Below are 23,433 nucleotides of genomic sequence, written 5' to 3'. Positions count from 1 at the left end.
ATCGATTCCCCTGCGTAAGAAACTAAATCTTGCCAGTTAAACAGCATCACCTATGGAGGATGCGGGCATCGATCCCGCTACCTCTCGCATGCAAAGCGAGCGCTCTACCATTTGAGCTAATCCCCCATGTAGAGTTCCTCGTTGGGGAACTTGTGAGCGTCAGCATGAGTACAGTCTGGTTCGACTGCTTACTTGACATCAATTTGAATCTCACAGGGATTGCGAGTATCGATTCCCCTGCATATGACAGGCAAAGGAAGCGCTGCAGCGTTTGAGCTAACTCGCACTTCCCTTGCTCCTACCTGGGAGAGTTGAATCGTCCCACACTTTGGAGCTGCTTTTCCGAAACACGTGCAAAGGTTGTTGTGGAACGGAGCTCCATTTTTCAATGAAAAAGCTGTTGGAGAATGCGGGCATCGATCCCGCTGCCTCTCGCATGCGAAGCAAGCGCTCTACCACTTGAGCTAATTCCCCCATATTAAGCTCCTCGTTGGGGAACTTGTTAGCATCAGCATGAGGACCCAAATTGTATTAAGCCAATCGTGTCGTCATCCTTCATGCCAATGCGATACTTGTAGATGTTGCTTTGGAAAGGAACTAAATCTTGCCAGTTAAACAGCATCACCTGTGGAGGATGCGGGCATCTATCCCGCTACCTCTCGCATGCTAAGCGAGCGCTCTACCATTTGAGCTAATCCCCCACCTTACATGTGTGTATTTTCCTTGGAAGAGTTAAAAACTGCTCAGTCTTGAGTCACAATCGACAATCTGGCTCGACTGCTTACTTGACATCAATTTGAATCTCACAGGGATTGCGAGTATCGATTCCCCTGCGTAAGAAACTAAATCTTGCCAGTTAAACAGCATCACCTATGGAGGATGCGGGCATCGATCCCGCTACCTCTCGCATGCAAAGCGAGCGCTCTACCATTTGAGCTAATCCCCCATGTAGAGTTCCTCGTTGGGGAACTTGTGAGCGTCAGCATGAGTACAGTCTGGTTCGACTGCTTACTTGACATCAATTTGAATCTCACAGGGATTGCGAGTATCGATTCCCCTGCATATGACAGGCAAAGGAAGCGCTGCAGCGTTTGAGCTAACTCGCACTTCCCTTGCTCCTACCTGGGAGAGTTGAATTGTCCCACACCTTGGAGCTGCTTTTCCGAAACACGTGCAAAGGTTGTTGTGGAACGGAGCTCCATTTTTCAATGAAAAAGCTGTTGGAGAATGCGGGCATCGATCCCGCTGCCTCTCGCATGCGAAGCAAGCGCTCTACCACTTGAGCTAATTCCCCCATATTAAGCTCCTCGTTGGGGAACTTGTTAGCATCAGCATGAGGACCCAAATTGTATTAGGACAATCGTGTCGTCATCCTTCATGCCAATGCGATTCTTATAAATGTTGCTTTGGAAAGGAACTAAATCTTGCCAGTTAAACAGCATCACCTGTGGAGGATGCGGGCATCGATCCCGCTACCTCTCGCATGCAAAGCGAGCGCTCTACCATTTGAGCTAATCCCCCATGTAGAGTTCCTCGTTGGGGAACTTGTGAGCGTCAGCATGAGTACAGTCTGGTTCGACTGCTTACTTGACATCAATTTGAATCTCACAGGGATTGCGAGTATCGATTCCCCTGCGTAAGAAACTAAATCTTGCCAGTTAAACAGCATCACCTGTGGAGGATGTGGGCATCGATCCCGCTACCTCTCGCATGCAAAGCGAGCGCTCTACCATTTGAGCTAATCCCCCATGTAGAGTTCCTCGTTGGGGAACTTGTGAGCGTCAGCATGAGTACAGTCTGGTTCGACTGCTTACTTGACATCAATTTGAATCTCACAGGGATTGCGAGTATCGATTCCCCTGCATATGACAGGCAAAGGAAGCGCTGCAGCGTTTGAGCTAACTCGCACTTCCCTTGCTCCTACCTGGGAGAGTTGAATCGTCCCACACTTTGGAGCTGCTTTTCCGAAACACGTGCAAAGGTTGTTGTGGAACAGAGCTCCATTTTTCAATGAAAAAGCTGTTGGAGAATGCGGGCATCGATCCCGCTGCCTCTCGCATGCGAAGCAAGCGCTTTACCACTTGAGCTAATTCCCCCATATTAAGCTCCTCGTTGGGGAACTTGTTAGCATCGGCATGAGGACCCAAATTGTATTAGGCCAATCGTGTCGTCATCCTTCATGCCAATGCGATTCTTGTAGATGTTGCTTTGGAAAGGAACTAAATCTTGCCAGTTAAACAGCATCACCTGTGGAGGATGCGGGCATCGATCCCGCTACCTCTCGCATGCTAAGCGAGCGCTCTACCATTTGAGCTAATCCCCCATGTAGAGTTCCTCGTTGGGGAACTTGTGAGCGTCAGCATGAGTACAGTCTGGTTCGACTGCTTACTTGACATCAATTTGAATCTCACAGGGATTGCGAGTATCGATTCCCCTGCATATGACAGGCAAAGGAAGCGCTGCAGCGTTTGAGCTAACTCGCACTTCCCTTGCTCCTACCTGGGAGAGTTGAATCGTCCCACACTTTGGAGCTGCTTTTCCGAAACACGTGCAAAGGTTGTTGTGGAACGGAGCTCCATTTTTCAATGAAAAAGCTGTTGGAGAATGCGGGCATCGATCCCGCTGCCTCTCGCATGCGAAGCAAGCGCTCTACCACTTGAGCTAATTCCCCCATATTAAGCTCCTCGTTGGGGAACTTGTTAGCATCAGCATGAGGACCCAAATTGTATTAGGCCAATCGTGTCGTCATCCTTCATGCCAATGCGATTCTTGTAAATGTTGCTTTGGAAAGGAACTAAATCTTGCCAGTTAAACAGCATCACCTGTGGAGGATGCGGGCATCGATCCCGCTACCTCTCGCATGCTAAGCGAGCGCTCTACCATTTGAGCTAATCCCCCATGTAGAGTTCCTCGTTGGGGAACTTGTGAGCGTCAGCATGAGTACAGTCTGGTTCGACTGCTTACTTGACATCAATTTGAATCTCACAGGGATTGCGAGTATCGATTCCCCTGCTTATGACAGGCAAAGGAAGCGCTGCAGCGTTTGAGCTAACTCGCACTTCCCTTGCTCCTACCTGGGAGAGTTGAATCGTCCCACACTTTGGAGCTGCTTTTCCGAAACACGTGCAAAGGTTGTTGTGGAACGGAGCTCCATTTTTCAATGAAAAAGCTGTTGGAGAATGCGGGCATCGATCCCGCTGCCTCTCGCATGCGAAGCAAGCGCTCTACCACTTGAGCTAATTCCCCCATACTAAGCTCCTCGTTGGGGAACTTGTTAGCATCAGCATGAGGACCCAAATTGTATTAGGCCAATCGTGTCGTCATCCTTCATGCCAATGCGATTCTTGTAGATGTTGCTTTGGAAAGGAACTAAATCTTGCCAGTTAAACAGCATCACCTGTGGAGGATGCGGGCATCGATCCCGCTACCTCTCGCATGCTAAGCGAGCGCTCTACCATTTGAGCTAATCCCCCATGTAGAGTTTCTCGTTGGGGAACTTGTGAGCGTCAGCATGAGTACAGTCTGGTTCGACTGCTTACTTGACATCAATTTGAATCTCACAGGGATTGCGAGTATCGATTCCCCTGCGTAAGAAACTAAATCTTGCCAGTTAAACAGCATCACCAATGGAGGATGCGGGCATCGATCCCGCTACCTCTCGCATGCTAAGCGAGCGCTCTACCATTTGAGCTAATCCCCCATGTAGAGTTCCTCGTTGGGGAACTTGTGAGCGTCAGCATGAGTACAGTCTGGTTCGACTGCTTACTTGACATCAATTTGAATCTCACAGGGATTGCGAGTATCGATTCCCCTGCATATGACAGGCAAAGGAAGCGCTGCAGCGTTTGAGCTAACTCGCACTTCCCTTGCTCCTACCTGGGAGAGTTGAATCGTCCCACACTTTGGAGCTGCTTTTCCGAAACACGTGCAAAGGTTGTTGTGGAACAGAGCTCCATTTTTCAATGAAAAAGCTGTTGGAGAATGCGGGCATCGATCCCGCTGCCTCTCGCATGCGAAGCAAGCGCTCTACCACTTGAGCTAATTCCCCCATATTAAGCTCCTCGTTGGGGAACTTGTTAGCATCGGCATGAGGACCCAAATTGTATTAGGCCAATCGTGTCGTCATCCTTCATGCCAATGCGATTCTTGTAGATGTTGCTTTGGAAAGGAACTAAATCTTGCCAGTTAAACAGCATCACCTGTGGAGGATGCGGGCATCGATCCCGCTACCTCTCGCATGCTAAGCGAGCGCTCTACCATTTGAGCTAATCCCCCATGTAGAGTTCCTCGTTGGGGAACTTGTGAGCGTCAGCATGAGTACAGTCTGGTTCGACTGCTTACTTGACATCAATTTGAATCTCACAGGGATTGCGAGTATCGATTCCCCTGCATATGACAGGCAAAGGAAGCGCTGCAGCGTTTGAGCTAACTCGCACTTCCCTTGCTCCTACCTGGGAGAGTTGAATCGTCCCACACTTTGGAGCTGCTTTTCCGAAACACGTGCAAAGGTTGTTGTGGAACGGAGCTCCATTTTTCAATGAAAAAGCTGTTGGAGAATGCGGGCATCGATCCCGCTGCCTCTCGCATGCGAAGCAAGCGCTCTACCACTTGAGCTAATTCCCCCATATTAAGCTCCTCGTTGGGGAACTTGTTAGCATCAGCATGAGGACCCAAATTGTATTAGGCCAATCGTGTCGTCATCCTTCATGCCAATGCGATTCTTGTAAATGTTGCTTTGGAAAGGAACTAAATCTTGCCAGTTAAACAGCATCACCTGTGGAGGATGCGGGCATCGATCCCGCTACCTCTCGCATGCTAAGCGAGCGCTCTACCATTTGAGCTAATCCCCCATGTAGAGTTCCTCGTTGGGGAACTTGTGAGCGTCAGCATGAGTACAGTCTGGTTCGACTGCTTACTTGACATCAATTTGAATCTCACAGGGATTGCGAGTATCGATTCCCCTGCTTATGACAGGCAAAGGAAGCGCTGCAGCGTTTGAGCTAACTCGCACTTCCCTTGCTCCTACCTGGGAGAGTTGAATCGTCCCACACTTTGGAGCTGCTTTTCCGAAACACGTGCAAAGGTTGTTGTGGAACGGAGCTCCATTTTTCAATGAAAAAGCTGTTGGAGAATGCGGGCATCGATCCCGCTGCCTCTCGCATGCGAAGCAAGCGCTCTACCACTTGAGCTAATTCCCCCATACTAAGCTCCTCGTTGGGGAACTTGTTAGCATCAGCATGAGGACCCAAATTGTATTAGGCCAATCGTGTCGTCATCCTTCATGCCAATGCGATTCTTGTAGATGTTGCTTTGGAAAGGAACTAAATCTTGCCAGTTAAACAGCATCACCTGTGGAGGATGCGGGCATCGATCCCGCTACCTCTCGCATGCTAAGCGAGCGCTCTACCATTTGAGCTAATCCCCCATGTAGAGTTTCTCGTTGGGGAACTTGTGAGCGTCAGCATGAGTACAGTCTGGTTCGACTGCTTACTTGACATCAATTTGAATCTCACAGGGATTGCGAGTATCGATTCCCCTGCGTAAGAAACTAAATCTTGCCAGTTAAACAGCATCACCAATGGAGGATGCGGGCATCGATCCCGCTACCTCTCGCATGCTAAGCGAGCGCTCTACCATTTGAGCTAATCCCCCATGTAGAGTTCCTCGTTGGGGAACTTGTGAGCGTCAGCATGAGTACAGTCTGGTTCGACTGCTTACTTGACATCAATTTGAATCTCACAGGGATTGCGAGTATCGATTCCCCTGCATATGACAGGCAAAGGAAGCGCTGCAGCGTTTGAGCTAACTCGCACTTCCCTTGCTCCTACCTGGGAGAGTTGAATCGTCCCACACTTTGGAGCTGCTTTTCCGAAACACGTGCAAAGGTTGTTGTGGAACAGAGCTCCATTTTTCAATGAAAAAGCTGTTGGAGAATGCGGGCATCGATCCCGCTGCCTCTCGCATGCGAAGCAAGCGCTCTACCACTTGAGCTAATTCCCCCATATTAAGCTCCTCGTTGGGGAACTTGTTAGCATCGGCATGAGGACCCAAATTGTATTAGGCCAATCGTGTCGTCATCCTTCATGCCAATGCGATTCTTGTAGATGTTGCTTTGGAAAGGAACTAAATCTTGCCAGTTAAACAGCATCACCTGTGGAGGATGCGGGCATCGATCCCGCTACCTCTCGCATGCTAAGCGAGCGCTCTACCATTTGAGCTAATCCCCCATGTAGAGTTCCTCGTTGGGGAACTTGTGAGCGTCAGCATGAGTACAGTCTGGTTCGACTGCTTACTTGACATCAATTTGAATCTCACAGGGATTGCGAGTATCGATTCCCCTGCTTATGACAGGCAAAGGAAGCGCTGCAGAGTTTGAGCTAACTCGCACTTCCCTTGCTCCTACCTGGGAGAGTTGAATCGTCCCACACTTTGGAGCTGCTTTTCCGAAACACGTGCAAAGGTTGTTGTGGAACGGAGCTCCATTTTTCAATGAAAAAGCTGTTGGAGAATGCGGGCATCGATCCCGCTGCCTCTCGCATGCGAAGCAAGCGCTCTACCACTTGAGCTAATTCCCCCATACTAAGCTCCTCGTTGGGGAACTTGTTAGCATCAGCATGAGGACCCAAATTGTATTAGGCCAATCGTGTCGTCATCCTTCATGCCAATGCGATTCTTGTAGATGTTGCTTTGGAAAGGAACTAAATCTTGCCAGTTAAACAGCATCACCTGTGGAGGATGCGGGCATCGATCCCGCTACCTCTCGCATGCTAAGCGAGCGCTCTACCATTTGAGCTAATCCCCCATGTAGAGTTTCTCGTTGGGGAACTTGTGAGCGTCAGCATGAGTACAGTCTGGTTCGACTGCTTACTTGACATCAATTTGAATCTCACAGGGATTGCGAGTATCGATTCCCCTGCGTAAGAAACTAAATCTTGCCAGTTAAACAGCATCACCAATGGAGGATGCGGGCATCGATCCCGCTACCTCTCGCATGCTAAGCGAGCGCTCTACCATTTGAGCTAATCCCCCATGTAGAGTTCCTCGTTGGGGAACTTGTGAGCGTCAGCATGAGTACAGTCTGGTTCGACTGCTTACTTGACATCAATTTGAATCTCACAGGGATTGCGAGTATCGATTCCCCTGCATATGACAGGCAAAGGAAGCGCTGCAGCGTTTGAGCTAACTCGCACTTCCCTTGCTCCTACCTGGGAGAGTTGAATCGTCCCACACTTTGGAGCTGCTTTTCCGAAACACGTGCAAAGGTTGTTGTGGAACAGAGCTCCATTTTTCAATGAAAAAGCTGTTGGAGAATGCGGGCATCGATCCCGCTGCCTCTCGCATGCGAAGCAAGCGCTCTACCACTTGAGCTAATTCCCCCATATTAAGCTCCTCGTTGGGGAACTTGTTAGCATCGGCATGAGGACCCAAATTGTATTAGGCCAATCGTGTCGTCATCCTTCATGCCAATGCGATTCTTGTAGATGTTGCTTTGGAAAGGAACTAAATCTTGCCAGTTAAACAGCATCACCTGTGGAGGATGCGGGCATCGATCCCGCTACCTCTCGCATGCTAAGCGAGCGCTCTACCATTTGAGCTAATCCCCCATGTAGAGTTCCTCGTTGGGGAACTTGTGAGCGTCAGCATGAGTACAGTCTGGTTCGACTGCTTACTTGACATCAATTTGAATCTCACAGGGATTGCGAGTATCGATTCCCCTGCATATGACAGGCAAAGGAAGCGCTGCAGCGTTTGAGCTAACTCGCACTTCCCTTGCTCCTACCTGGGAGAGTTGAATCGTCCCACACTTTGGAGCTGCTTTTCCGAAACACGTGCAAAGGTTGTTGTGGAACAGAGCTCCATTTTTCAATGAAAAAGCTGTTGGAGAATGCGGGCATCGATCCCGCTGCCTCTCGCATGCGAAGCAAGCGCTCTACCACTTGAGCTAATTCCCCCATATTAAGCTCCTCGTTGGGGAACTTGTTAGCATCAGCATGAGGACCCAAATTGTATTAGGCCAATCGTGTCGTCATCCTTCATGCCAATGCGATTCTTGTAAATGTTGCTTTGGAAAGGAACTAAATCTTGCCAGTTAAACAGCATCACCTGTGGAGGATGCGGGCATCGATCCCGCTACCTCTCGCATGCTAAGCGAGCGCTCTACCATTTGAGCTAATCCCCCATGTAGAGTTCCTCGTTGGGGAACTTGTGAGCGTCAGCATGAGTACAGTCTGGTTCGACTGCTTACTTGACATCAATTTGAATCTCACAGGGATTGCGAGTATCGATTCCCCTGCATATGACAGGCAAAGGAAGCGCTGCAGCGTTTGAGCTAACTCGCACTTCCCTTGCTCCTACCTGGGAGAGTTGAATCGTCCCACACTTTGGAGCTGCTTTTCCGAAACACGTGCAAAGGTTGTTGTGGAACGGAGCTCCATTTTTCAATGAAAAAGCTGTTGGAGAATGCGGGCATCGATCCCGCTGCCTCTCGCATGCGAAGCAAGCGCTCTACCACTTGAGCTAATTCCCCCATACTAAGCTCCTCGTTGGGGAACTTGTTAGCATCAGCATGAGGACCCAAATTGTATTAGGCCAATCGTGTCGTCATCCTTCATGCCAATGCGATTCTTGTAGATGTTGCTTTGGAAAGGAACTAAATCTTGCCAGTTAAACAGCATCACCTGTGGAGGATGCGGGCATCGATCCCGCTACCTCTCGCATGCTAAGCGAGCGCTCTACCATTTGAGCTAATCCCCCACCTTACATGTGTGTATTTTCCTTGGAAGAGTTAAAAACTGCTCAGTCTTGAGTCACAATTGACAATCTGGCTCGACTGCTTACTTGACATCAATTTGAATCTCACAGGGATTGCGAGTATCGATTCCCCTGCGTAAGAAACTAAATCTTGCCAGTTAAACAGCATCACCTATGGAGGATGCGGGCATCGATCCCGCTACCTCTCGCATGCTAAGCGAGCGCTCTACCATTTGAGCTAATCCCCCATGTAGAGTTCCTCGTTGGGGAACTTGTGAGCGTCAGCATGAGTACAGTCTGGTTCGACTGCTTACTTGACATCAATTTGAATCTCACAGGGATTGCGAGTATCGATTCCCCTGCATATGACAGGCAAAGGAAGCGCTGCAGCGTTTGAGCTAACTCGCACTTCCCTTGCTCCTACCTGGGAGAGTTGAATCGTCCCACACTTTGGAGCTGCTTTTCCGAAACACGTGCAAAGGTTGTTGTGGAACAGAGCTCCATTTTTCAATGAAAAAGCTGTTGGAGAATGCGGGCATCGATCCCGCTGCCTCTCGCATGCGAAGCAAGCGCTCTACCACTTGAGCTAATTCCCCCATATTAAGCTCCTCGTTGGGGAACTTGTTAGCATCAGCATGAGGACCCAAATTGTATTAGGCCAATCGTGTCGTCATCCTTCATGCCAATGCGATTCTTGTAAATGTTGCTTTGGAAAGGAACTAAATCTTGCCAGTTAAACAGCATCACCTGTGGAGGATGCGGGCATCGATCCCGCTACCTCTCGCATGCTAAGCGAGCGCTCTACCATTTGAGCTAATCCCCCATGTAGAGTTCCTCGTTGGGGAACTTGTGAGCGTCAGCATGAGTACAGTCTGGTTCGACTGCTTACTTGACATCAATTTGAATCTCACAGGGATTGCGAGTATCGATTCCCCTGCATATGACAGGCAAAGGAAGCGCTGCAGCGTTTGAGCTAACTCGCACTTCCCTTGCTCCTACCTGGGAGAGTTGAATCGTCCCACACTTTGGAGCTGCTTTTCCGAAACACGTGCAAAGGTTGTTGTGGAACGGAGCTCCATTTTTCAATGAAAAAGCTGTTGGAGAATGCGGGCATCGATCCCGCTGCCTCTCGCATGCGAAGCAAGCGCTCTACCACTTGAGCTAATTCCCCCATACTAAGCTCCTCGTTGGGGAACTTGTTAGCATCAGCATGAGGACCCAAATTGTATTAGGCCAATCGTGTCGTCATCCTTCATGCCAATGCGATTCTTGTAGATGTTGCTTTGGAAAGGAACTAAATCTTGCCAGTTAAACAGCATCACCTGTGGAGGATGCGGGCATCGATCCCGCTACCTCTCGCATGCTAAGCGAGCGCTCTACCATTTGAGCTAATCCCCCACCTTACACGTGTGTATTTTCCTTGGAAGAGTTAAAAACTGCTCAGTCTTGAGTCACAATTGACAATCTGGCTCGACTGCTTACTTGACATCAATTTGAATCTCACAGGGATTGCGAGTATCGATTCCCCTGCGTAAGAAACTAAATCTTGCCAGTTAAACAGCATCACCTATGGAGGATGCGGGCATCGATCCCGCTACCTCTCGCATGCTAAGCGAGCGCTCTACCATTTGAGCTAATCCCCCATGTAGAGTTCCTCGTTGGGGAACTTGTGAGCGTCAGCATGAGTACAGTCTGGTTCGACTGCTTACTTGACATCAATTTGAATCTCACAGGGATTGCGAGTATCGATTCCCCTGCATATGACAGGCAAAGGAAGCGCTGCAGCGTTTGAGCTAACTCGCACTTCCCTTGCTCCTACCTGGGAGAGTTGAATCGTCCCACACTTTGGAGCTGCTTTTCCGAAACACGTGCAAAGGTTGTTGTGGAACAGAGCTCCATTTTTCAATGAAAAAGCTGTTGGAGAATGCGGGCATCGATCCCGCTGCCTCTCGCATGCGAAGCAAGCGCTCTACCACTTGAGCTAATTCCCCCATATTAAGCTCCTCGTTGGGGAACTTGTTAGCATCAGCATGAGGACCCAAATTGTATTAGGCCAATCGTGTCGTCATCCTTCATGCCAATGCGATTCTTGTAAATGTTGCTTTGGAAAGGAACTAAATCTTGCCAGTTAAACAGCATCACCTGTGGAGGATGCGGGCATCGATCCCGCTACCTCTCGCATGCTAAGCGAGCGCTCTACCATTTGAGCTAATCCCCCATGTAGAGTTCCTCGTTGGGGAACTTGTGAGCGTCAGCATGAGTACAGTCTGGTTCGACTGCTTACTTGACATCAATTTGAATCTCACAGGGATTGCGAGTATCGATTCCCCTGCATATGACAGGCAAAGGAAGCGCTGCAGCGTTTGAGCTAACTCGCACTTCCCTTGCTCCTACCTGGGAGAGTTGAATCGTCCCACACTTTGGAGCTGCTTTTCCGAAACACGTGCAAAGGTTGTTGTGGAACGGAGCTCCATTTTTCAATGAAAAAGCTGTTGGAGAATGCGGGCATCGATCCCGCTGCCTCTCGCATGCGAAGCAAGCGCTCTACCACTTGAGCTAATTCCCCCATACTAAGCTCCTCGTTGGGGAACTTGTTAGCATCAGCATGAGGACCCAAATTGTATTAGGCCAATCGTGTCGTCATCCTTCATGCCAATGCGATTCTTGTAGATGTTGCTTTGGAAAGGAACTAAATCTTGCCAGTTAAACAGCATCACCTGTGGAGGATGCGGGCATCGATCCCGCTACCTCTCGCATGCTAAGCGAGCGCTCTACCATTTGAGCTAATCCCCCACCTTACATGTGTGTATTTTCCTTGGAAGAGTTAAAAACTGCTCAGTCTTGAGTCACAATTGACAATCTGGCTCGACTGCTTACTTGACATCAATTTGAATCTCACAGGGATTGCGAGTATCGATTCCCCTGCGTAAGAAACTAAATCTTGCCAGTTAAACAGCATCACCTATGGAGGATGCGGGCATCGATCCCGCTACCTCTCGCATGCTAAGCGAGCGCTCTACCATTTGAGCTAATCCCCCATGTAGAGTTCCTCGTTGGGGAACTTGTGAGCGTCAGCATGAGTACAGTCTGGTTCGACTGCTTACTTGACATCAATTTGAATCTCACAGGGATTGCGAGTATCGATTCCCCTGCATATGACAGGCAAAGGAAGCGCTGCAGCGTTTGAGCTAACTCGCACTTCCCTTGCTCCTACCTGGGAGAGTTGAATCGTTCCACACTTTGGAGCTGCTTTTACGAAACACGTGCAAAGGTTGTTGTGGAACGGAGCTCCATTTTTCAATGAAAAAGCTGTTGGAGAATGCGGGCATCGATCCCGCTGCCTCTCGCATGCGAAGCAAGCGCTCTACCACTTGAGCTAATTCCCCCATATTAAGCTCCTCGTTGGGGAACTTGTTAGCATCAGCATGGGGACCCAAATTGTATTAGGCCAATCGTGTCGTCATCCTTCATGCCAATGCGATTCTTGTAAATGTTGCTTTGGAAAGGAACTAAATCTTGCCAGTTAAACAGCATCACCTGTGGAGGATGCGGGCATCGATCCCGCTACCTCTCGCATGCTAAGCGAGCGCTCTACCATTTGAGCTAATCCCCCATGTAGAGTTTCTCATTGGGGAACTTGTGAGCGTCAGCATGAGTACAGTCTGGTTCGACTGCTTACTTGACATCAATTTGAATCTCACAGGGATTGCGAGTATCGATTCCCCTGCATATGACAGGCAAAGGAAGCGCTGCAGCGTTTGAGCTAACTCGCACTTCCCTTGCTCCTACCTGGGAGAGTTGAATCGTCCCACACTTTTGAGCTGCTTTTCCGAAACACGTGCAAAGGTTGTTGTGGAACGGAGCTCCATTTTTCAATGAAAAAGCTGTTGGAGAATGCGGGCATCGATCCCGCTGCCTCTCGCATGCGAAGCAAGCGCTCTACCACTTGAGCTAATTCCCCCATATTAAGCTCCTCGTTGGGGAACTTGTTAGCATGAGCATGAGGACCCAAATTGTATTAGGCCAATCGTGTCGTCATCCTTCATGCCAATGCGATTCTTGTAGATGTTGCTTTGGAAAGGAACTAAATCTTGCCAGTTAAACAGCATCACCTGTGGAGGATGCGGGCATCGATCCCGCTACCTCTCGCATGCTAAGCGAGCGCTCTACCATTTGAGCTAATCCCCCACCTTACATGTGTGTATTTTCCTTGGAAGAGTTAAAAACTGCTCAGTCTTGAGTCACAATTGACAATCTGGCTCGACTGCTTACTTGACATCAATTTGAATCTCACAGGGATTGCGAGTATCGATTCCCCTGCGTAAGAAACTAAATCTTGCCAGTTAAACAGCATCACCTATGGAGGATGCGGGCATCGATCCCGCTACCTCTCGCATGCAAAGCGAGCGTTCTACCATTTGAGCTAATCCCCCATGTAGAGTTCCTCGTTGGGGAACTTGTGAGCGTCAGCATGAGTACAGTCTGGTTCGACTGCTTACTTGACATCAATTTGAATCTCACAGGGATTGCGAGTATCGATTCCCCTGCATATGACAGGCAAAGGAAGCGCTGCAGCGTTTGAGCTAACTCGCACTTCCCTTGCTCCTACCTGGGAGAGTTGAATCGTCCCACACTTTGGAGCTGCTTTTCCGAAACACGTGCAAAGGTTGTTGTGGAACGGAGCTCCATTTTTCAATGAAAAACCTGTTGGAGAATGCGGGCATCGATCCCGCTGCCTCTCGCATGCGAAGCAAGCGCTCTACCACTTGAGCTAATTCCCCCATATTAAGCTCCTCGTTGGGGAACTTGTTAGCATCAGCATGAGGACCCAAATTGTATTAGGCCAATCGTGTCGTCATCCTTCATGCCAATGCGATTCTTATAAATGTTGCTTTGGAAAGGAACTAAATCTTGCCAGTTAAACAGCATCACCTGTGGAGGATGCGGGCATCGATCCCGCTACCTCTCGCATGCAAAGCGAGCGCTCTACCATTTGAGCTAATCCCCCATGTAGAGTTTCTCGTTGGGGAACTTGTGAGCGTCAGCATGAGTACAGTCTGGTTCGACTGCTTACTTGACATCAATTTGAATCTCACAGGGATTGCGAGTATCGATTCCCCTGCATATGACAGGCAAAGGAAGCGCTGCAGCGTTTGAGCTAACTCGCACTTCCCTTGCTCCTACCTGGGAGAGTTGAATCGTCCCACACTTTGGAGCTGCTTTTCCGAAACACGTGCAAAGGTTGTTGTGGAACGGAGCTCCATTTTTCAATGAAAAAGCTGTTGGAGAATGCGGGCATCGATCCCGCTGCCTCTCGCATGCGAAGCAAGCGCTCTACCACTTGAGCTAATTCCCCCATATTAAGCTCCTCGTTGGGGAACTTGTTAGCATGAGCATGAGGACCCAAATTGTATTAGGCCAATCGTGTCGTCATCCTTCATGCCAATGCGATTCTTGTAAATGTTGCTTTGGAAAGGAACTAAATCTTGCCAGTTAAACAGCATCACCTGTGGAGGATGCGGGCATCGATCCCGCTACCTCTCGCATGCTAAGCGAGCGCTCTACCATTTGAGCTAATCCCCCACCTTACGTGTGTGTATTTTCCTTGGAAGAGTTAAAAACTGCTCAGTCTTGAGTCACAATCGACAATCTGGCTCGACTGCTTACTTGACATCAATTTGAATCTCACAGGGATTGCGAGTATCGATTCCCCTGCGTAAGAAACTAAATCTTGCCAGTTAAACAGCATCACCTATGGAGGATGCGGGCATCGATCCCGCTACCTCTCGCATTGCAAAGCGAGCGCTCTACCATTTGAGCTAATCCCCCATGTAGAGTTCCTCGTTGGGGAACTTGTGAGCGTCAGCATGAGTACAGTCTGGTTCGACTGCTTACTTGACATCAATTTGAATCTCACAGGGATTGCGAGTATCGATTCCCCTGCGTAAGAAACTAAATCTTGCCAGTTAAACAGCATCACCTATGGAGGATGCGGGCATCGATCCCGCTACCTCTCGCATGCAAAGCGAGCGTTCTACCATTTGAGCTAATCCCCCATGTAGAGTTCCTCGTTGGGGAACTTGTGAGCGTCAGCATGAGTACAGTCTGGTTCGACTGCTTACTTGACATCAATTTGAATCTCACAGGGATTGCGAGTATCGATTCCCCTGCATATGACAGGCAAAGGAAGCGCTGCAGCGTTTGAGCTAACTCGCACTTCCCTTGCTCCTACCTGGGAGAGTTGAATCGTCCCACACTTTGGAGCTGCTTTTCCGAAACACGTGCAAAGGTTGTTGTGGAACGGAGCTCCATTTTTCAATGAAAAACCTGTTGGAGAATGCGGGCATCGATCCCGCTGCCTCTCGCATGCGAAGCAAGCGCTCTACCACTTGAGCTAATTCCCCCATATTAAGCTCCTCGTTGGGGAACTTGTTAGCATCAGCATGAGGACCCAAATTGTATTAGGCCAATCGTGTCGTCATCCTTCATGCCAATGCGATTCTTGTAGATGTTGCTTTGGAAAGGAACTAAATCTTGCCAGTTAAACAGCATCACCTGTGGAGGATGCGGGCATCGATCCCGCTACCTCTCGCATGCTAAGCGAGCGCTCTACCATTTGAGCTAATCCCCCACCTTACGTGTGTGTATTTTCCTTGGAAGAGTTAAAAACTGCTCAGTCTTGAGTCACAATCGACAATCTGGCTCGACTGCTTACTTGACATCAATTTGAATCTCACAGGGATTGCGAGTATCGATTCCCCTGCGTAAGAAACTAAATCTTGCCAGTTAAACAGCATCACCTATGGAGGATGCGGGCATCGATCCCGCTACCTCTCGCATGCAAAGCGAGCGCTCTACCATTTGAGCTAATCCCCCATGTAGAGTTCCTCGTTGGGGAACTTGTGAGCGTCAGCATGAGTACAGTCTGGTTCGACTGCTTACTTGACATCAATTTGAATCTCACAGGGATTGCGAGTATCAATTCCCCTGCATATGACAGGCAAAGGAAGCGCTGCAGCGTTTGAGCTAACTCGCACTTCCCTTGCTCCTACCTGGGAGAGTTGAATCGTCCCACACTTTGGAGCTGCTTTTCCGAAACACGTGCAAAGGTTGTTGTGGAACGGAGCTCCATTTTTCAATGAAAAAGCTGTTGGAGAATGCGGGCATCGATCCCGCTGCCTCTCGCATGCGAAGCAAGCGCTCTACCACTTGAGCTAATTCCCCCATATTAAGCTCCTCGTTGGGGAACTTGTTAGCATCAGCATGAGGACCCAAATTGTATTAGGCCAATCGTGTCGTCATCCTTCATGCCAATGCGATTCTTGTAGATGTTGCTTTGGAAAGGAACTAAATCTTGCCAGTTAAACAGCATCACCTATGGAGGATGCGGGCATCGATCCCGCTACCTCTCGCATTGCAAAGCGAGCGCTCTACCATTTGAGCTAATCCCCCATGTAGAGTTCCTCGTTGGGGAACTTGTGAGCGTCAGCATGAGTACAGTCTGGTTCGACTGCTTACTTGACATCAATTTGAATCTCACAGGGATTGCGAGTATCGATTCCCCTGCGTAAGAAACTAAATCTTGCCAGTTAAACAGCATCACCTATGGAGGATGCGGGCATCGATCCCGCTACCTCTCGCATGCAAAGCGAGCGCTCTACCATTTGAGCTAATCCCCCATGTAGAGTTCCTCGTTGGGGAACTTGTGAGCGTCAGCATGAGTACAGTCTGGTTCGACTGCTTACTTGACATCAATTTGAATCTCACAGGGATTGCGAGTATCGATTCCCCTGCATATGACAGGCAAAGGATGCGCTGCAGCGTTTGAGCTAACTCGCACTTCCCTTGCTCCTACCTGGGGGCATCGATCCCGCTGCCTCTCGCATGCGAAGCAAGCGCTCTACCACTTGAGCTAATTCCCCCATTTTAAGCTCCTCGTTGGGGAACTTGTTAGCATCAGCATGAGGACCCAAATTGTATTAAGCCAATCGTGTCGTCATCCTTCATGCCGATGCGATACTTGTAGATGTTGCTTTGGAAAGGAACTAAATCTTGCCAGTTAAACAGCATCACCTGTGGAGGATGCGGGCATCTATCCCGCTACCTCTCGCATGCTAAGCGAGCGCTCTACCATTTGAGCTAATCCCCCACCTTACATGTGTGTATTTTCCTTGGAAGAGTTAAAAACTGCTCAGTCTTGAGTCACAATTGACAATCTGGCTCGACTGCTTACTTGACATCAATTTGAATCTCACAGGGATTGCGAGTATCGATTCCCCTGCGTAAGAAACTAAATCTTGCCAGTTAAACAGCATCACCTATGGAGGATGCGGGCATCGATCCCGCTACCTCTCGCATGCAAAGCGAGCACTCTACCATTTGAGCTAATCCCCCATGTAGAGTTCCTCGTTGGGGAACTTGTGAGCGTCAGCATGAGTACAGTCTGGTTCGACTGCTTACTTGACATCAATTTGAATCTCACAGGGATTGCGAGTATCGATTCCCCTGCATATGACAGGCAAAGGAAGCGCTGCAGCGTTTGAGCTAACTCGCACTTCCCTTGCTCCTACCTGGGAGAGTTGAATCGTCCCACACTTTGGAGCTGCTTTTCCGAAACACGTGCAAAGGTTGTTGTGGAACGGAGCTCCATTTTTCAATGAAAAAGCTGTTGGAGAATGCGGGCATCGATCCCGCTGCCTCTCGCATGCGAAGCAAGCGCTCTACCACTTGAGCTAATTCCCCCATATTAAGCTCCTCGTTGGGGAACTTGTTAGCATCAGCATGAGGACCCAAATTGTATTAGGCCAATCGTGTCGTCATCCTTCATGCCAATGCGATTCTTATAAATGTTGCTTTGGAAAGGAACTAAATCTTGCCAGTTAAACAGCATCACCTGTGGAGGATGCGGGCATCGATCCCGCTACCTCTCGCATGCAAAGCGAGCGCTCTACCATTTGAGCTAATCCCCCATGTAGAGTTCCTCGTTGGGGAACTTGTGAGCGTCAGCATGAGTACAGTCTGGTTCGACTGCTTACTTGACATCAATTTGAATCTCACAGGGATTGCGAGTATCGATTCCCCTGCGTAAGAAACTAAATCTTGCCAGTTAAACAGCATCACCTGTGGAGGATGTGGGCATCGATCCCGCTACCTCTCGCATGCAAAGCGAGCGCTCTACCATTTGAGCTAATCCCCCATGTAGAGTTCCTCGTTGGGGAACTTGTGAGCGTCAGCATGAGTACAGTCTGGTTCGACTGCTTACTTGACATCAATTTGAATCTCACAGGGATTGCGAGTATCGATTCCCCTGCATATGACAGGCAAAGGAAGCGCTGCAGCGTTTGAGCTAACTCGCACTTCCCTTGCTCCTACCTGGGAGAGTTGAATCGTCCCACACTTTGGAGCTGCTTTTCCGAAACACGTGCAAAGGTTGTTGTGGAACGGAGCTCCATTTTTCAATGAAAAAGCTGTTGGAGAATGCGGGCATCGATCCCGCTGCCTCTCGCATGCGAAGCAAGCGCTCTACCACTTGAGCTAATTCCCCCATACTAAGCTCCTCGTTGGGGAACTTGTTAGCATCAGCATGAGGACCCAAATTGTATTAGGCCAATCGTGTCGTCATCCTTCATGCCAATGCGATTCTTGTAGATGTTGCTTTGGAAAGGAACTAAATCTTGCCAGTTAAACAGCATCACCTGTGGAGGATGCGGGCATCGATCCCGCTACCTCTCGCATGCTAAGCGAGCGCTCTACCATTTGAGCTAATCCCCCACCTTACATGTGTGTATTTTCCTTGGAAGAGTTAAAAACTGCTCAGTCTTGAGTCACAATCGACAATCTGGCTCGACTGCTTACTTGACATCAATTTGAATCTCACAGGGATTGCGAGTATCGATTCCCCTGCGTAAGAAACTAAATCTTGCCAGTTAAACAGCATCACCTATGGAGGATGCGGGCATCGATCCCGCTACCTCTCGCATGCAAAGCGAGCGCTCTACCATTTGAGCTAATCCCCCATGTAGAGTTCCTCGTTGGGGAACTTGTGAGCGTCAGCATGAGTACAGTCTGGTTCGACTGCTTACTTGACATCAATTTGAATCTCACAGGGATTGCGAGTATCGATTCCCCTGCATATGACAGGCAAAGGAAGCGCTGCAGCGTTTGAGCTAACTCGCACTTCCCTTGCTCCTACCTGGGAGAGTTGAATCGTCCCACACTTTGGAGCTGCTTTTCCGAAACACGTGCAAAGGTTGTTGTGGAACGGAGCTCCATTTTTCAATGAAAAAGCTGTTGGAGAATGCGGGCATCGATCCCGCTGCCTCTCGCATGCGAAGCAAGCGCTCTACCACTTGAGCTAATTCCCCCATACTAAGCTCCTCGTTGGGGAACTTGTTAGCATCAGCATGAGGACCCAAATTGTATTAGGCCAATCGTGTCGTCATCCTTCATGCCAATGCGATTCTTGTAGATGTTGCTTTGGAAAGGAACTAAATCTTGCCAGTTAAACAGCATCACCTGTGGAGGATGCGGGCATCGATCCCGCTACCTCTCGCATGCTAAGCGAGCGCTCTACCATTTGAGCTAATCCCCCACCTTACATGTGTGTATTTTCCTTGGAAGAGTTAAAAACTGCTCAGTCTTGAGTCACAATCGACAATCTGGCTCGACTGCTTACTTGACATCAATTTGAATCTCACAGGGATTGCGAGTATCGATTCCCCTGCGTAAGAAACTAAATCTTGCCAGTTAAACAGCATCACCTATGGAGGATGCGGGCATCGATCCCGCTACCTCTCGCATGCAAAGCGAGCGCTCTACCATTTGAGCTAATCCCCCATGTAGAGTTCCTCGTTGGGGAACTTGTGAGCGTCAGCATGAGTACAGTCTGGTTCGACTGCTTACTTGACATCAATTTGAATCTCACAGGGATTGCGAGTATCGATTCCCCTGCATATGACAGGCAAAGGAAACGCTGCAGCGTTTGAGCTAACTCGCACTTCCCTTGCTCCTACCTGGGAGAGTTGAATCGTCCCACACTTTGGAGCTGCTTTTCCGAAACACGTGCAAAGGTTGTTGTGGAACGGAGCTCCATTTTTCAATGAAAAAGCTGTTGGAGAATGCGGGCATCGATCCCGCTGCCTCTCGCATGCGAAGCAAGCGCTCTACCACTTGAGCTAATTCCCCCATATTAAGCTCCTCGTTGGGGAACTTGTTAGCATCAGCATGAGGACCCAAATTGTATTAGGCCAATCGTGTCGTCATCCTTCATGCCAATGCGATTCTTGTAGATGTTGCTTTGGAAAGGAACTAAATCTTGCCAGTTAAACAGCATCACCTGTGGAGGATGCGGGCATCGATCCCGCTACCTCTCGCATGCTAAGCGAGCGCTCTACCATTTGAGCTAATCCCCCACCTTACGTGTGTGTATTTTCCTTGGAAGAGTTAAAAACTGCTCAGTCTTGAGTCACAATCGACAATCTGGCTCGACTGCTTACTTGACATCAATTTGAATCTCACAGGGATTGCGAGTATCGATTCCCCTGCGTAAGAAACTAAATCTTGCCAGTTAAACAGCATCACCTATGGAGGATGCGGGCATCGATCCCGCTATCTCTCGCATGCAAAGCGAGCGCTCTACCATTTGAGCTAATCCCCCATGTAGAGTTCCTCGTTGGGGAACTTGTGAGCGTCAGCATGAGTACAGTCTGGTTCGACTGCTTACTTGACATCAATTTGAATCTCACAGGGATTGCGAGTATCGATTCCCCTGCGTAAGAAACTAAATCTTGCCAGTTAAACAGCATCACCTGTGGAGGATGCGGGCATCGATCCCGCTACCTCTCGCATGCTAAGCGAGCGCTCTACCATTTGAGCTAATCCCCCATGTAGAGTTCCTCATTGGGGAACTTGTGAGCGTCAGCATGAGTACAGTCTGGTTCGACTGCTTACTTGACATCAATTTGAATCTCACAGGGATTGCGAGTATCGATTCCCCTGCATATGACAGGCAAAGGAAGCGCTGCAGCGTTTGAGCTAACTCGCACTTCCCTTGCTCCTACCTGTGAGAGTTGAATCGTCCCACACTTTGGAGCTGCTTTTCCGAAACACATGCAAAGGTTGTTGTGGAACGGAGCTCCATTTTTCAATGAAAAAGCTGTTGGAGAATGCGGGCATCGATCCCGCTGCCTCTCGCATGCGAAGCAAGCGCTCTACCACTTGAGCTAATACCCCCATATTAAGCTCCTCGTTGGGGAACTTGTTAGCATCAGCATGAGGACCCAAATTGTATTAGGCCAATCGTGTCGTCATCCTTCATGCCAATGCGATTCTTGTAGACGTTGCTTTGGAAAGGAACTAAATCTTGCCAGTTAAACAGCATCACCTGTGGAGGATGCGGGCATCGATCCCGCTACCTCTCGCATGCTAAGCGAGCGCTCTACCATTTGAGCTAATCCCCCACCTTACATGTGTGTATTTTCCTTGGAAGAGTTAAAAACTGCTCAGTCTTGAGTCACAATCGACAATCTGGCTCGACTGCTTACTTGACATCAATTTGAATCTCACAGGGATTGCGAGTATCGATTCCCCTGCGTAAGAAACTAAATCTTGCCAGTTAAACAGCATCACCTGTGGAGGATGTGGGCATCGATCCCGCTACCTCTCGCATGCAAAGCGAGCGCTCTACCATTTGAGCTAATCCCCCATGTAGAGTTCCTCGTTGGGGAACTTGTGAGCGTCAGCATGAGTACAGTCTGGTTCGACTGCTTACTTGACATCAATTTGAATCTCACAGGGATTGCGAGTATCGATTCCCCTGCATATGACAGGCAAAGGAAGCGCTGCAGCGTTTGAGCTAACTCGCACTTCCCTTGCTCCTACCTGGGAGAGTTGAATCGTCCCACACTTTGGAGCTGCTTTTCCGAAACACGTGCAAAGGTTGTTGTGGAACAGAGCTCCATTTTTCAATGAAAAAGCTGTTGGAGAATGCGGGCATCGATCCCGCTGCCTCTCGCATGCGAAGCAAGCGCTCTACCACTTGAGCTAATTCCCCCATATTAAGCTCCTCGTTGGGGAACTTGTTAGCATCAGCATGAGGACCCAAATTGTATTAGGCCAATCGTGTCGTCATCCTTCATGCCAATGCGATTCTTGTAAATGTTGCTTTGGAAAGGAACTAAATCTTGCCAGTTAAACAGCATCACCTGTGGAGGATGCGGGCATCGATCCCGCTACCTCTCGCATGCTAAGCGAGCGCTCTACCATTTGAGCTAATCCCCCATGTAGAGTTCCTCGTTGGGGAACTTGTGAGCGTCAGCATGAGTACAGTCTGGTTCGACTGCTTACTTGACATCAATTTGAATCTCACAGGGATTGCGAGTATCGATTCCCCTGCATATGACAGGCAAAGGAAGCGCTGCAGCGTTTGAGCTAACTCGCACTTCCCTTGCTCCTACCTGGGAGAGTTGAATCGTCCCACACTTTGGAGCTGCTTTTCCGAAACACGTGCAAAGGTTGTTGTGGAACGGAGCTCCATTTTTCAATGAAAAAGCTGTTGGAGAATGCGGGCGTCGATCCCGCTGCCTCTCGCATGCGAAGCAAGCGCTCTACCACTTGAGCTAATTCCCCCATACTAAGCTCCTCGTTGGGGAACTTGTTAGCATCAGCATGAGGACCCAAATTGTATTAGGCCAATCGTGTCGTCATCCTTCATGCCAATGCGATTCTTGTAGATGTTGCTTTGGAAAGGAACTAAATCTTGCCAGTTAAACAGCATCACCTGTGGAGGATGCGGGCATCGATCCCGCTACCTCTCGCATGCTAAGCGAGCGCTCTACCATTTGAGCTAATCCCCCACCTTACATGTGTGTATTTTCCTTGGAAGAGTTAAAAACTGCTCAGTCTTGAGTCACAATCGACAATCTGGCTCGACTGCTTACTTGACATCAATTTGAATCTCACAGGGATTGCGAGTATCGATTCCCCTGCGTAAGAAACTCAATCTTGCCAGTTAAACAGCATCACCTATGGAGGATGCGGGCATCGATCCCGCTACCTCTCGCATGCAAAGCGAGCGCTCTACCATTTGAGCTAATCCCCCATGTAGAGTTCCTCGTTGGGGAACTTGTGAGCGTCAGCATGAGTACAGTCTGGTTCGACTGCTTACTTGACATCAATTTGAATCTCACAGGGATTGCGAGTATCGATTCCCCTGCATATGACAGGCAAAGGAAGCGCTGCAGCGTTTGAGCTAACTCGCACTTCCCTTGCTCCTACCTGGGAGAGTTGAATCGTCCCACACTTTGGAGCTGCTTTTCCGAAACACGTGCAAAGGTTGTTGTGGAACGGAGCTCCATTTTTCAATGAAAAAGCTGTTGGAGAATGCGGGCATCGATCCCGCTGCCTCTCGCATGCGAAGCAAGCGCTCTACCACTTGAGCTAATTCCCCCATATTAAGCTCCTCGTTGGGGAACTTGTTAGCATCAGCATGAGGACCCAAATTGTATTAGGCCAATCGTGTCGTCATCCTTCATGCCAATGCGATTCTTGTAGATGTTGCTTTGGAAAGGAACTAAATCTTGCCAGTTAAACAGCATCACCTGTGGAGGATGCGGGCATCGATCCCGCTACCTCTCGCATGCTAAGCGAGCGCTCTACCATTTGAGCTAATCCCCCATGTAGAGT

At 49.2% G+C, this 23,433-nt stretch overlaps 73 non-coding genes across 73 annotated transcripts; all 73 read right to left on the bottom strand.

Moving 5' to 3' along the window:
* Positions 1-53: 53 nt before the first annotated feature.
* Positions 54-126, bottom strand: trnaa-ugc (transfer RNA alanine (anticodon UGC)). The gene has a single exon. It is a non-coding gene; the product is annotated as a tRNA-Ala (tRNA).
* Positions 127-401: 275 nt separating this feature from the next.
* Positions 402-474, bottom strand: trnaa-cgc (transfer RNA alanine (anticodon CGC)). The gene has a single exon. It is a non-coding gene; the product is annotated as a tRNA-Ala (tRNA).
* Positions 475-873: 399 nt separating this feature from the next.
* Positions 874-946, bottom strand: trnaa-ugc (transfer RNA alanine (anticodon UGC)). The gene has a single exon. It is a non-coding gene; the product is annotated as a tRNA-Ala (tRNA).
* Positions 947-1,221: 275 nt separating this feature from the next.
* Positions 1,222-1,294, bottom strand: trnaa-cgc (transfer RNA alanine (anticodon CGC)). The gene has a single exon. It is a non-coding gene; the product is annotated as a tRNA-Ala (tRNA).
* A 154-nt stretch (positions 1,295-1,448) lies between these two features.
* trnaa-ugc (transfer RNA alanine (anticodon UGC)) lies at positions 1,449-1,521 on the bottom strand. The gene has a single exon. It is a non-coding gene; the product is annotated as a tRNA-Ala (tRNA).
* Positions 1,522-2,250: 729 nt separating this feature from the next.
* trnaa-agc (transfer RNA alanine (anticodon AGC)) lies at positions 2,251-2,323 on the bottom strand. Its single transcript has one exon. It is a non-coding gene; the product is annotated as a tRNA-Ala (tRNA).
* Positions 2,324-2,598: 275 nt separating this feature from the next.
* trnaa-cgc (transfer RNA alanine (anticodon CGC)) lies at positions 2,599-2,671 on the bottom strand. Its single transcript has one exon. It is a non-coding gene; the product is annotated as a tRNA-Ala (tRNA).
* A 154-nt stretch (positions 2,672-2,825) lies between these two features.
* Positions 2,826-2,898, bottom strand: trnaa-agc (transfer RNA alanine (anticodon AGC)). The gene has a single exon. It is a non-coding gene; the product is annotated as a tRNA-Ala (tRNA).
* Positions 2,899-3,173: 275 nt separating this feature from the next.
* trnaa-cgc (transfer RNA alanine (anticodon CGC)) lies at positions 3,174-3,246 on the bottom strand. Its single transcript has one exon. It is a non-coding gene; the product is annotated as a tRNA-Ala (tRNA).
* Positions 3,247-3,400: 154 nt separating this feature from the next.
* On the bottom strand, positions 3,401-3,473 carry trnaa-agc (transfer RNA alanine (anticodon AGC)). The gene has a single exon. It is a non-coding gene; the product is annotated as a tRNA-Ala (tRNA).
* Positions 3,474-3,627: 154 nt separating this feature from the next.
* Positions 3,628-3,700, bottom strand: trnaa-agc (transfer RNA alanine (anticodon AGC)). Its single transcript has one exon. It is a non-coding gene; the product is annotated as a tRNA-Ala (tRNA).
* Positions 3,701-3,975: 275 nt separating this feature from the next.
* Positions 3,976-4,048, bottom strand: trnaa-cgc (transfer RNA alanine (anticodon CGC)). The gene has a single exon. It is a non-coding gene; the product is annotated as a tRNA-Ala (tRNA).
* A 154-nt stretch (positions 4,049-4,202) lies between these two features.
* On the bottom strand, positions 4,203-4,275 carry trnaa-agc (transfer RNA alanine (anticodon AGC)). The gene has a single exon. It is a non-coding gene; the product is annotated as a tRNA-Ala (tRNA).
* Positions 4,276-4,550: 275 nt separating this feature from the next.
* trnaa-cgc (transfer RNA alanine (anticodon CGC)) lies at positions 4,551-4,623 on the bottom strand. The gene has a single exon. It is a non-coding gene; the product is annotated as a tRNA-Ala (tRNA).
* A 154-nt stretch (positions 4,624-4,777) lies between these two features.
* Positions 4,778-4,850, bottom strand: trnaa-agc (transfer RNA alanine (anticodon AGC)). Its single transcript has one exon. It is a non-coding gene; the product is annotated as a tRNA-Ala (tRNA).
* A 275-nt stretch (positions 4,851-5,125) lies between these two features.
* On the bottom strand, positions 5,126-5,198 carry trnaa-cgc (transfer RNA alanine (anticodon CGC)). The gene has a single exon. It is a non-coding gene; the product is annotated as a tRNA-Ala (tRNA).
* A 154-nt stretch (positions 5,199-5,352) lies between these two features.
* Positions 5,353-5,425, bottom strand: trnaa-agc (transfer RNA alanine (anticodon AGC)). The gene has a single exon. It is a non-coding gene; the product is annotated as a tRNA-Ala (tRNA).
* A 154-nt stretch (positions 5,426-5,579) lies between these two features.
* trnaa-agc (transfer RNA alanine (anticodon AGC)) lies at positions 5,580-5,652 on the bottom strand. The gene has a single exon. It is a non-coding gene; the product is annotated as a tRNA-Ala (tRNA).
* Positions 5,653-5,927: 275 nt separating this feature from the next.
* Positions 5,928-6,000, bottom strand: trnaa-cgc (transfer RNA alanine (anticodon CGC)). Its single transcript has one exon. It is a non-coding gene; the product is annotated as a tRNA-Ala (tRNA).
* Positions 6,001-6,154: 154 nt separating this feature from the next.
* trnaa-agc (transfer RNA alanine (anticodon AGC)) lies at positions 6,155-6,227 on the bottom strand. The gene has a single exon. It is a non-coding gene; the product is annotated as a tRNA-Ala (tRNA).
* A 275-nt stretch (positions 6,228-6,502) lies between these two features.
* Positions 6,503-6,575, bottom strand: trnaa-cgc (transfer RNA alanine (anticodon CGC)). The gene has a single exon. It is a non-coding gene; the product is annotated as a tRNA-Ala (tRNA).
* A 154-nt stretch (positions 6,576-6,729) lies between these two features.
* trnaa-agc (transfer RNA alanine (anticodon AGC)) lies at positions 6,730-6,802 on the bottom strand. Its single transcript has one exon. It is a non-coding gene; the product is annotated as a tRNA-Ala (tRNA).
* A 154-nt stretch (positions 6,803-6,956) lies between these two features.
* Positions 6,957-7,029, bottom strand: trnaa-agc (transfer RNA alanine (anticodon AGC)). Its single transcript has one exon. It is a non-coding gene; the product is annotated as a tRNA-Ala (tRNA).
* A 275-nt stretch (positions 7,030-7,304) lies between these two features.
* On the bottom strand, positions 7,305-7,377 carry trnaa-cgc (transfer RNA alanine (anticodon CGC)). The gene has a single exon. It is a non-coding gene; the product is annotated as a tRNA-Ala (tRNA).
* A 154-nt stretch (positions 7,378-7,531) lies between these two features.
* Positions 7,532-7,604, bottom strand: trnaa-agc (transfer RNA alanine (anticodon AGC)). The gene has a single exon. It is a non-coding gene; the product is annotated as a tRNA-Ala (tRNA).
* Positions 7,605-7,879: 275 nt separating this feature from the next.
* trnaa-cgc (transfer RNA alanine (anticodon CGC)) lies at positions 7,880-7,952 on the bottom strand. Its single transcript has one exon. It is a non-coding gene; the product is annotated as a tRNA-Ala (tRNA).
* A 154-nt stretch (positions 7,953-8,106) lies between these two features.
* trnaa-agc (transfer RNA alanine (anticodon AGC)) lies at positions 8,107-8,179 on the bottom strand. Its single transcript has one exon. It is a non-coding gene; the product is annotated as a tRNA-Ala (tRNA).
* A 275-nt stretch (positions 8,180-8,454) lies between these two features.
* trnaa-cgc (transfer RNA alanine (anticodon CGC)) lies at positions 8,455-8,527 on the bottom strand. The gene has a single exon. It is a non-coding gene; the product is annotated as a tRNA-Ala (tRNA).
* Positions 8,528-8,681: 154 nt separating this feature from the next.
* trnaa-agc (transfer RNA alanine (anticodon AGC)) lies at positions 8,682-8,754 on the bottom strand. Its single transcript has one exon. It is a non-coding gene; the product is annotated as a tRNA-Ala (tRNA).
* A 172-nt stretch (positions 8,755-8,926) lies between these two features.
* Positions 8,927-8,999, bottom strand: trnaa-agc (transfer RNA alanine (anticodon AGC)). Its single transcript has one exon. It is a non-coding gene; the product is annotated as a tRNA-Ala (tRNA).
* Positions 9,000-9,274: 275 nt separating this feature from the next.
* trnaa-cgc (transfer RNA alanine (anticodon CGC)) lies at positions 9,275-9,347 on the bottom strand. Its single transcript has one exon. It is a non-coding gene; the product is annotated as a tRNA-Ala (tRNA).
* A 154-nt stretch (positions 9,348-9,501) lies between these two features.
* On the bottom strand, positions 9,502-9,574 carry trnaa-agc (transfer RNA alanine (anticodon AGC)). The gene has a single exon. It is a non-coding gene; the product is annotated as a tRNA-Ala (tRNA).
* Positions 9,575-9,849: 275 nt separating this feature from the next.
* Positions 9,850-9,922, bottom strand: trnaa-cgc (transfer RNA alanine (anticodon CGC)). The gene has a single exon. It is a non-coding gene; the product is annotated as a tRNA-Ala (tRNA).
* A 154-nt stretch (positions 9,923-10,076) lies between these two features.
* On the bottom strand, positions 10,077-10,149 carry trnaa-agc (transfer RNA alanine (anticodon AGC)). The gene has a single exon. It is a non-coding gene; the product is annotated as a tRNA-Ala (tRNA).
* A 172-nt stretch (positions 10,150-10,321) lies between these two features.
* On the bottom strand, positions 10,322-10,394 carry trnaa-agc (transfer RNA alanine (anticodon AGC)). Its single transcript has one exon. It is a non-coding gene; the product is annotated as a tRNA-Ala (tRNA).
* Positions 10,395-10,669: 275 nt separating this feature from the next.
* trnaa-cgc (transfer RNA alanine (anticodon CGC)) lies at positions 10,670-10,742 on the bottom strand. Its single transcript has one exon. It is a non-coding gene; the product is annotated as a tRNA-Ala (tRNA).
* A 154-nt stretch (positions 10,743-10,896) lies between these two features.
* Positions 10,897-10,969, bottom strand: trnaa-agc (transfer RNA alanine (anticodon AGC)). The gene has a single exon. It is a non-coding gene; the product is annotated as a tRNA-Ala (tRNA).
* A 275-nt stretch (positions 10,970-11,244) lies between these two features.
* trnaa-cgc (transfer RNA alanine (anticodon CGC)) lies at positions 11,245-11,317 on the bottom strand. The gene has a single exon. It is a non-coding gene; the product is annotated as a tRNA-Ala (tRNA).
* A 154-nt stretch (positions 11,318-11,471) lies between these two features.
* On the bottom strand, positions 11,472-11,544 carry trnaa-agc (transfer RNA alanine (anticodon AGC)). The gene has a single exon. It is a non-coding gene; the product is annotated as a tRNA-Ala (tRNA).
* Positions 11,545-11,716: 172 nt separating this feature from the next.
* trnaa-agc (transfer RNA alanine (anticodon AGC)) lies at positions 11,717-11,789 on the bottom strand. The gene has a single exon. It is a non-coding gene; the product is annotated as a tRNA-Ala (tRNA).
* Positions 11,790-12,064: 275 nt separating this feature from the next.
* trnaa-cgc (transfer RNA alanine (anticodon CGC)) lies at positions 12,065-12,137 on the bottom strand. Its single transcript has one exon. It is a non-coding gene; the product is annotated as a tRNA-Ala (tRNA).
* Positions 12,138-12,291: 154 nt separating this feature from the next.
* On the bottom strand, positions 12,292-12,364 carry trnaa-agc (transfer RNA alanine (anticodon AGC)). The gene has a single exon. It is a non-coding gene; the product is annotated as a tRNA-Ala (tRNA).
* Positions 12,365-12,639: 275 nt separating this feature from the next.
* Positions 12,640-12,712, bottom strand: trnaa-cgc (transfer RNA alanine (anticodon CGC)). The gene has a single exon. It is a non-coding gene; the product is annotated as a tRNA-Ala (tRNA).
* Positions 12,713-12,866: 154 nt separating this feature from the next.
* Positions 12,867-12,939, bottom strand: trnaa-agc (transfer RNA alanine (anticodon AGC)). Its single transcript has one exon. It is a non-coding gene; the product is annotated as a tRNA-Ala (tRNA).
* A 520-nt stretch (positions 12,940-13,459) lies between these two features.
* On the bottom strand, positions 13,460-13,532 carry trnaa-cgc (transfer RNA alanine (anticodon CGC)). The gene has a single exon. It is a non-coding gene; the product is annotated as a tRNA-Ala (tRNA).
* A 154-nt stretch (positions 13,533-13,686) lies between these two features.
* Positions 13,687-13,759, bottom strand: trnaa-ugc (transfer RNA alanine (anticodon UGC)). The gene has a single exon. It is a non-coding gene; the product is annotated as a tRNA-Ala (tRNA).
* A 275-nt stretch (positions 13,760-14,034) lies between these two features.
* Positions 14,035-14,107, bottom strand: trnaa-cgc (transfer RNA alanine (anticodon CGC)). The gene has a single exon. It is a non-coding gene; the product is annotated as a tRNA-Ala (tRNA).
* Positions 14,108-14,261: 154 nt separating this feature from the next.
* trnaa-agc (transfer RNA alanine (anticodon AGC)) lies at positions 14,262-14,334 on the bottom strand. Its single transcript has one exon. It is a non-coding gene; the product is annotated as a tRNA-Ala (tRNA).
* Positions 14,335-15,082: 748 nt separating this feature from the next.
* On the bottom strand, positions 15,083-15,155 carry trnaa-cgc (transfer RNA alanine (anticodon CGC)). Its single transcript has one exon. It is a non-coding gene; the product is annotated as a tRNA-Ala (tRNA).
* Positions 15,156-15,309: 154 nt separating this feature from the next.
* trnaa-agc (transfer RNA alanine (anticodon AGC)) lies at positions 15,310-15,382 on the bottom strand. Its single transcript has one exon. It is a non-coding gene; the product is annotated as a tRNA-Ala (tRNA).
* Positions 15,383-15,554: 172 nt separating this feature from the next.
* On the bottom strand, positions 15,555-15,627 carry trnaa-ugc (transfer RNA alanine (anticodon UGC)). Its single transcript has one exon. It is a non-coding gene; the product is annotated as a tRNA-Ala (tRNA).
* A 275-nt stretch (positions 15,628-15,902) lies between these two features.
* Positions 15,903-15,975, bottom strand: trnaa-cgc (transfer RNA alanine (anticodon CGC)). The gene has a single exon. It is a non-coding gene; the product is annotated as a tRNA-Ala (tRNA).
* Positions 15,976-16,357: 382 nt separating this feature from the next.
* On the bottom strand, positions 16,358-16,430 carry trnaa-ugc (transfer RNA alanine (anticodon UGC)). The gene has a single exon. It is a non-coding gene; the product is annotated as a tRNA-Ala (tRNA).
* A 642-nt stretch (positions 16,431-17,072) lies between these two features.
* Positions 17,073-17,145, bottom strand: trnaa-ugc (transfer RNA alanine (anticodon UGC)). The gene has a single exon. It is a non-coding gene; the product is annotated as a tRNA-Ala (tRNA).
* Positions 17,146-17,420: 275 nt separating this feature from the next.
* Positions 17,421-17,493, bottom strand: trnaa-cgc (transfer RNA alanine (anticodon CGC)). Its single transcript has one exon. It is a non-coding gene; the product is annotated as a tRNA-Ala (tRNA).
* Positions 17,494-17,647: 154 nt separating this feature from the next.
* On the bottom strand, positions 17,648-17,720 carry trnaa-ugc (transfer RNA alanine (anticodon UGC)). Its single transcript has one exon. It is a non-coding gene; the product is annotated as a tRNA-Ala (tRNA).
* A 502-nt stretch (positions 17,721-18,222) lies between these two features.
* trnaa-cgc (transfer RNA alanine (anticodon CGC)) lies at positions 18,223-18,295 on the bottom strand. Its single transcript has one exon. It is a non-coding gene; the product is annotated as a tRNA-Ala (tRNA).
* Positions 18,296-18,449: 154 nt separating this feature from the next.
* Positions 18,450-18,522, bottom strand: trnaa-agc (transfer RNA alanine (anticodon AGC)). The gene has a single exon. It is a non-coding gene; the product is annotated as a tRNA-Ala (tRNA).
* A 172-nt stretch (positions 18,523-18,694) lies between these two features.
* On the bottom strand, positions 18,695-18,767 carry trnaa-ugc (transfer RNA alanine (anticodon UGC)). Its single transcript has one exon. It is a non-coding gene; the product is annotated as a tRNA-Ala (tRNA).
* A 275-nt stretch (positions 18,768-19,042) lies between these two features.
* On the bottom strand, positions 19,043-19,115 carry trnaa-cgc (transfer RNA alanine (anticodon CGC)). Its single transcript has one exon. It is a non-coding gene; the product is annotated as a tRNA-Ala (tRNA).
* Positions 19,116-19,269: 154 nt separating this feature from the next.
* Positions 19,270-19,342, bottom strand: trnaa-agc (transfer RNA alanine (anticodon AGC)). The gene has a single exon. It is a non-coding gene; the product is annotated as a tRNA-Ala (tRNA).
* A 172-nt stretch (positions 19,343-19,514) lies between these two features.
* Positions 19,515-19,587, bottom strand: trnaa-ugc (transfer RNA alanine (anticodon UGC)). The gene has a single exon. It is a non-coding gene; the product is annotated as a tRNA-Ala (tRNA).
* Positions 19,588-19,862: 275 nt separating this feature from the next.
* trnaa-cgc (transfer RNA alanine (anticodon CGC)) lies at positions 19,863-19,935 on the bottom strand. Its single transcript has one exon. It is a non-coding gene; the product is annotated as a tRNA-Ala (tRNA).
* Positions 19,936-20,089: 154 nt separating this feature from the next.
* Positions 20,090-20,162, bottom strand: trnaa-agc (transfer RNA alanine (anticodon AGC)). Its single transcript has one exon. It is a non-coding gene; the product is annotated as a tRNA-Ala (tRNA).
* Positions 20,163-20,334: 172 nt separating this feature from the next.
* Positions 20,335-20,407, bottom strand: trnaa-ugc (transfer RNA alanine (anticodon UGC)). The gene has a single exon. It is a non-coding gene; the product is annotated as a tRNA-Ala (tRNA).
* Positions 20,408-20,561: 154 nt separating this feature from the next.
* On the bottom strand, positions 20,562-20,634 carry trnaa-agc (transfer RNA alanine (anticodon AGC)). Its single transcript has one exon. It is a non-coding gene; the product is annotated as a tRNA-Ala (tRNA).
* A 502-nt stretch (positions 20,635-21,136) lies between these two features.
* trnaa-agc (transfer RNA alanine (anticodon AGC)) lies at positions 21,137-21,209 on the bottom strand. The gene has a single exon. It is a non-coding gene; the product is annotated as a tRNA-Ala (tRNA).
* Positions 21,210-21,729: 520 nt separating this feature from the next.
* On the bottom strand, positions 21,730-21,802 carry trnaa-cgc (transfer RNA alanine (anticodon CGC)). Its single transcript has one exon. It is a non-coding gene; the product is annotated as a tRNA-Ala (tRNA).
* Positions 21,803-21,956: 154 nt separating this feature from the next.
* On the bottom strand, positions 21,957-22,029 carry trnaa-agc (transfer RNA alanine (anticodon AGC)). Its single transcript has one exon. It is a non-coding gene; the product is annotated as a tRNA-Ala (tRNA).
* Positions 22,030-22,531: 502 nt separating this feature from the next.
* Positions 22,532-22,604, bottom strand: trnaa-agc (transfer RNA alanine (anticodon AGC)). The gene has a single exon. It is a non-coding gene; the product is annotated as a tRNA-Ala (tRNA).
* Positions 22,605-22,776: 172 nt separating this feature from the next.
* Positions 22,777-22,849, bottom strand: trnaa-ugc (transfer RNA alanine (anticodon UGC)). Its single transcript has one exon. It is a non-coding gene; the product is annotated as a tRNA-Ala (tRNA).
* Positions 22,850-23,124: 275 nt separating this feature from the next.
* On the bottom strand, positions 23,125-23,197 carry trnaa-cgc (transfer RNA alanine (anticodon CGC)). The gene has a single exon. It is a non-coding gene; the product is annotated as a tRNA-Ala (tRNA).
* A 154-nt stretch (positions 23,198-23,351) lies between these two features.
* Positions 23,352-23,424, bottom strand: trnaa-agc (transfer RNA alanine (anticodon AGC)). The gene has a single exon. It is a non-coding gene; the product is annotated as a tRNA-Ala (tRNA).
* Positions 23,425-23,433: the final 9 nt, after the last annotated feature.

This window comes from Osmerus mordax, chromosome 22, assembly GCF_038355195.1.
Source record: "Osmerus mordax isolate fOsmMor3 chromosome 22, fOsmMor3.pri, whole genome shotgun sequence".
NCBI classification, from domain to species: Eukaryota; Metazoa; Chordata; class Actinopteri; order Osmeriformes; family Osmeridae; genus Osmerus; species Osmerus mordax.
The sequence above is the reverse complement of the archived record's forward strand: the minus strand, read 5'-3'. Positions and strand labels throughout refer to the sequence as shown.